A 6,845-nucleotide genomic window follows, 5' to 3' on the forward strand; every position below is an offset into this window, starting at 1 on the left:
ATTTTACATCATAAATACATCTAGGAATCATAAATCATAATGCACCACAATACCAACTCTATTCTTATTGGTTTCATCCAAAATTTTGAGTGTCAAGCTTTGATAAAAATACCTTACCATTTTCTACCATATCATACATAGCTTACTACTACACATCAATATGACCATTTATTCATTTCACAAGGATTTGCTCTTGTACTATTGGGTTGCACTTTTTGGTCATCTTTGACATTGAAATCAACATCTATAATAGATCTTCACATTTAATATTCATAGTAACAAAATGATTAAGAATTTGAAGATAAAATATATTAATCATTTTTGAGATTTTTTCTATAGATTGTTTATTTTGTATGATTTTCAATTTTAATATTAGATAAGTTTGTTCTATCATTTTTTTCTAGAATTTTGGATTGGGATCTAATTTTTATATCATATTTTTTACTTTAAACATTATCATTAATTTAGGATAAAAGTGTTAAATAGTTAAAGTTACTTTTTGCAGACATAATTTTTCCTTTTGCGCCTGATGTTTAAATTGTACCATTTAAACTATTTAAATATATTGATTGCTTTCATTCTTTAGACAATAATGTTAGATTTGTCTATCAGATTTGGTGTCCCATTTTTTAATGATGGACTATTGAGCCATCCTTAAACATCACAAACTAAGAAATAAATTAAACTTGAAAAATTATGTCAATTTTGATTATTTAACACTTTTACTATAATATATGATGTCTAAGCTTGATGAAATTATCGCTATAGAGAGAGTCTATCTAAAAATGTACATGACTATTCCAAAAATTGAAGAACACATCCCATTTTTAATATAATTAATTGTGTGTTCTAAACCAATTTGATTTATTTGTATGATTATTTTTCTTTCTTGAATTTTAGAGACAAGTCAATTTAAAAAAATCAAAATCATTTAATTGGTACGATTTTGATATAGGTTGAAATTAAGAGAACTTCACATCAACATAATGCAATTTTCTTAGGGTAAGAGTGTGTCAATACTTCCCGACAGACCTAGAAAATGTCCCTAATATCACTTGGCCATCATCCTATCGATTTCCTCATAAGATATCTTACCTTGAGAATCAACCATAATCTCCCGTATCCATTCATAACTCAGACGAGCTTCTCTCCAACGCTGGTGAGGATATGACGGAGCCCGGTGACGGAAAGCATCTCATGTGTGCCCTCTTTGTCAAGCACCTTAAAAGCATCTGTGAGCTGCCTGTGAAAAGTTATCCCCTTTCATGTTGTGTTGCATCACATCTACAAAACGAGGGAAATCGATGGTGCTCCCAATCTGTTTGCGCATAATCCGCCTGTGTTGGATTTTTTCCAAGGGAGCGCATCATGGTGCTCAACTTGGCTACAATGATGCAGCCGTCTTGATTGGCGTCAAACAGATTGAAGCTGTCTGCTCATCGTTCAGATCCTTCCCCATTTTTCAGAGATCCTGCAACAAACGACTTTACTTTGCTTATTGATCTAACAATAAATTTTATTTGGCAAATAATTATAATTTTATCGTCACAAATCTGCACTTCAACGTTGAGTTCACAGATTACAAATGTGACACGAACAAAAAACTCATAACCAGTTCTGATACCACTGCAATCGTTTTCACCATCTTTGTAAACACGTTCATGTCTATTAATTTCTGAGATACGATAAAAGATCTCTTGCCTTGCCTTTATTGTAAAAGATTGCAAGCGGATCAAACTTTCAACTTTTCTCGATAATGCATTTACTCAATACTGCGAATCACCTCAAAAACCATTAGATGTTTTAAGAGACGGACAGGTTTTGATGAAATGTCCACCTATAATAGCCTATCGGCTAATTCAGTCTAACCAATGATGATGCAATGAAACAATTAATCGATCAAATGATGGTGAGGAGCTCATCATTAAAGTGCCAATAGAAATCATTAAAAGTTTACACGAGCTTGAAGGAGTAATCGAGGAATCTGACTCTGGTAGAAACCCTCTAAAATGAGTTGAAGAATTTTCTTTAAAAATGTAGAAGTTAGCGACCATGACACCAAGAATTTTAGCCTCTCAATTCACAAAACTCTACAAATAGTTTTAGTGATGGAGGCGGCCATTAGAATAAGAGGCATAAAGTGGAAAGTGCATTTCATGGAGAGAAGTTAAAATAGAGAGGCTTAATAAGATTTTGTTCTCAACGCATGGCCTAGTGATTAGTACAAATTACCATTTTTTAGGGGATGAATTTGTATTCAATGATGACAAACACATAGTTAACATTGATATTCCTTCTATGCTAATCACCTCTTCCATGCATGTGACAAGAATAAAGAACCTATTTATGGTTAACTTACTATCTCCAAGCCTAGACATTATGTTTAATTTATTATCAAAGGGAAATTAATTCCTGAGTATCTAATTTTAGTCACAGATGATATGTAGTCATTCATGGAAAGGAAGATAATAATTAAAAGGAATTTAGACTTCCTCACGTTTCTTATGCATGTCAAGAAAATTAGAGAACAATAACTAGTTCAAAGATTATATGCTTGAGGGTAGGATACAGACTACAATTGAAGATGGAGATGGAGAGGAGAATATAGAGGATGGAAGTTCATATGATAATTTCAAGGATGAACCATGATCCTTTTCCACGGTGGAGATAAATGAAGAAAGTACAACTACCCTAAAGTAGAAGGGAAAAAGTATTTGAACATGAAGGAAAAAGACAACAATTTTGATATTTTAGAAAATTATCTAAAATAGTTGATTACATCTATCAACATTTCCTCTATCAACAAGTTTCTTTTTAAAAGTAATAAGATAGAAACCATGTTAGAATATTAGGGTTTAGAGAAAAACCTATGTTAATGCTTCTCTATGATCCCCATTTTGACCACTTGCATTTCTCATTAGACAGACAAACAAAATACAGAGAACAAAAGAATATTTGCAATATGTAGCTTACACAGTAAATTGAGTTTATAACTTACATGCTTATGTGCTTTTGGTCCATCAGGATTTTATGCCTATAACATAAGTATTGGTGTTTTCTAGCTTTTCTTGATCTTCCATTCATTGTTATCACAATTCTTCCCCTTAATTGAACTACTCTCTAATGATGATACACATATGTCCATTTATAACCAACTCTTCCATTACAATCTTAATTTATCAATCAACTATCTATTATGAGAGAGGAAATTACTTTAAGAAAAAAATAGAGATGAGAAGATGTTCTTACATTAAGAACTCTTAGAATAAAAATATCAAATACCATTCGATCTCACAAGAAAGACAAGGACATATTATTAATCCTTATTTTCCAAACCACAGTTCTATTTACCATTTGGAAAATTAACATTTTCCATAAGAGCTATATGTAAACAATCGTAGGTGCTTGGAGAAAGACTTACAACTAAAAAAATAGATATTTCATTCAAGCCTTGGATTAATCACCCACTTACCACCCCAGACTATTTTGGACTCAAAAAAATTACTTATCCATCGGATTTACACTATGTATACTATCTACAAATTTAGGTCTTCAAATAGCATAAAAAATTGGCCTATGCAAGCCCTGATCTATTGTGACTTCTAGACATTCTATTGGAAAATTTCTTACATATTATTCAAAATACAAAAATATCAAAATTGTTGTCTTTTTCCTTCATGTTTAAATTCCTTTTCCCTTTTTCATTAGAATACTTGCACTTTCTTTCTTTATCTCCATCTTGGACGAGGATCTTTGTCCGTTCTTGAATTCCTCAAATGCACCATCATCCTCTATATTATCCACTTATCTTCATCTTCTTATGTGGTCTCCACCCCATCCTCAACATATAATTACATGACCGGTTTTTGTTCTCCGATTTCTTGACATGCATAAGAAATGTGGGGAAGTCCACATTCCTTTTAATTATCAATTTCCTTTCTATGAATGACTTTGTATCTTTCTTGACCAGAATTGGATACTTAGGAATTGATTTCCTTTTGATAATGCATTTATCATGTTGCCTCGGATTTGGGATAGTATGATCATCATATATATTTATGATAATCTGTGTAGGTCAAGGAGAATTTCTTTGAAAAAAAGGTAAACATAACTTCTCTACGACTTCTTAATCCTTGTCTACATGCATGAAAAAGGTGATTAGCATAGTAGGAATATCAAGGTTAACTCTATATTTTTCATTATTAATGAAAAATCATCCCCCTAAAATGTGATAAATTGCCCTAATCACTAGGCCATGCATTAACGACAAAACCTTCTTACGACTTTCTATTTTAACTTCTCCATCAAATGTCATTTGCCACTTTTTTCCTCTTAGTCTAATGAGTGTCTCCATCACTAGATTTATTTGTAGAGTTCTATGAACTAAAGGCTACAATTTATGATATCATGCCCACTTTCTTCTTCATTTTTATAGACAATTCTTAACCCATTCTAGACAACTATTCTTTCCATCGACATGTTAATGATGAGCTCCTCACTATTATTTGATCTAGGTCCACTTGGTGTTGGCTTTGTGGTTAGGGATTGAAATGACAACATGTTGGCTTTTGGAGCAAAGAAACAAAAAATGAAACTAATAATGAAGTAGAAGCCCAAACTGATGTGTATTCCATCTAATTGGCTAAAAGACTCTTTTTTCAAAATTCATTTGGAGGGTGACTCGTTATTAATAATCAATGCAATTATTAAAGGTGAAACTATTGCATATTCATTAAAGTCATTAAAAATATTTTAACCACATTTGACGACTTCAAGGTGAATTAGAGTAGATGAGGTGAAAATACAATGGTAGACACCACCTCAAAGTTTTCCATATCATTAAATGACCATTGATCTAATGAGTTGACATACAAATTTTAAGATCTCAAGCTCAATCTTATAGACACCCAACATGCCACCAAAGGGAACACTTCATAATGAGGTGAAAGGGAGGCATAAATGTAGGGAGTTGGAGTAGGGGCTTTAAATCACCATCAAAAGTAGTTTGAAACCATTCAATTTTCATTTGAACAACACAACACAACATCAAGAAAAGGTAGGGTGGCGGTGAGGATAGTGGAATGGAAGTGTACTTTACCCTCATCACCTAAAAGAAACAACTTTCTTTTCTTGGTTGAATCTCTAAGAAAATATTAAATGGGGTTTTTAAGTTGATGAACCAATTTTTTTATAGAATGTGGACATTTTATTCTGAGAAGAATTCATGAGTTTGGATCATCTGTATCAATCATTTACCAATATCACCATAGTTTTTATGGCATGGTTATTGGAGTAGGGAAAGGAAGAGGAGGTTTTAAGGGTGATATGAGAATGTTTCCAAGAGGAATGGTGTTTTTCTATGAAGCCATTATTGTCCATGGTGAAATCTAGTTTCGGCTTTCAAGCCTAGTATGGTGATTGGATAAATGTGAAAATAAAGAACCTATTGGAAGGTTGGTGCCTTTGTTCCCTCTGGGTGAAGGTATTGTTCAACATAGATTGATGGATTTATGATACGTGCTTAACCTCCCCCCATGGATCCTTGTCTCTGGTTGTTGTGACATTCATTGATAGCTTGAGATTTTGGTGTAACGAAAACGATGATTCCAACAAGTGGTATTAGAGCACTGGGTTACAAGTTCAAATCTATCGGGCCATGCTAAGGGGGGATCATTGGGAGTTTGGTGACTCCACCTCATCTAGGTGAATGTATCATTCAACATAGATTGATGGATTTGTGACATGTGCTTAACTGCCTCCCTATGGATCCTTGTCTCTAGTTATTGTGAAATTCATTAATAGCTCGAGATTTTGGTGTAACAAAAATAATGATTCCAACAAAACCACCATTACATCCTTTTATTGTTTGGAGTGAATTACTAAGCGATAGGAAGGAGTATAAGGCATAATAGTGCTACCAACATTGCAAAATTTTTCATGAACACTAGAATTGGATTGAATAAATGTTGGTGTAGACACAAAGAAGAAGGGAGGAAAGTGTGTTAAATTTGAACCAAAGAATTATTGGTTCAAAAAACCACTAAGAAAAATAAAAGAAGAATTGAAGCTCCCATAACGTATGATGGCTTTTTGAATTTTGCAAGATCATGTCATAATAAATATGCAATTTTTTGGTAAATATTGATGTTCATGGGTGTATAGGGGTGGTGTAATGTGTCGTATCAATTATTGTAAATGTTGTATAAGCATTATAGAGACAAAAAATGCAAGGAGAATGTCAAGGTCTAGTTGTAATGTCACAAGGTCTCCCCAAATATATTGTGAAGATGTAATGTTTTATCTTCTAGATATTAATAAAAATATATAAACTATTTTTCTAATAAAATAATTCATTACATACTAGAGCTCATATTATGACTATCAATTATTAAATTAAGCATTGTGAAGGAGGGCTTCTCCAAAAATCTACATTGTTCATAAAAATCTAGGAAATCTTATATGTTCTTGTTATCCTCCTATGTGCCATTTAAATTGACATATTTATATTGTTCGACACAAGGAAATCAATTACCCTCCAAGTGTAAACAAAAAAAAACAAAAGAATCATTTTCTCCAAAAGGCATGAAATAAGGACATCAATAAGGGATGCATTGACATTTCAAAAGTTCATGGAAGTTAGATGAAGTTCTTGATCAATTGTGTAAGGTAAAGATTAGGAGTGCTCTTTAAGGATCATTCTCAAGGTGAAGGTCAAAATATTTATTGATCTTGAAGCATTTGTTTGGTTACCGTTGACATCCCTAATAGTGATCAATCTATTCCATCACTTGTCATAATATTTCAATTAAGCAATATTATTTTATTATTTGAAACATCTCATTTAA

At 32.5% G+C, this 6,845-nt stretch overlaps 1 pseudogene; it reads right to left on the reverse strand.

Annotated features, from left to right (window-relative positions):
• Positions 1-1,051: 1,051 nt before the first annotated feature.
• Positions 1,052-1,459, reverse strand: LOC149556075 (putative calcium-binding protein CML13 pseudogene; annotated as a pseudogene).
• Between the last annotated feature and the right edge of the window lie 5,386 nt (positions 1,460-6,845).

Source organism: Cupressus sempervirens, chromosome 5 (genome assembly GCF_028749045.1).
Source record: "Cupressus sempervirens isolate cs-2001-9-10 chromosome 5, ASM2874904v1, whole genome shotgun sequence".
Classification (NCBI taxonomy): domain Eukaryota; kingdom Viridiplantae; phylum Streptophyta; class Pinopsida; order Cupressales; family Cupressaceae; genus Cupressus; species Cupressus sempervirens.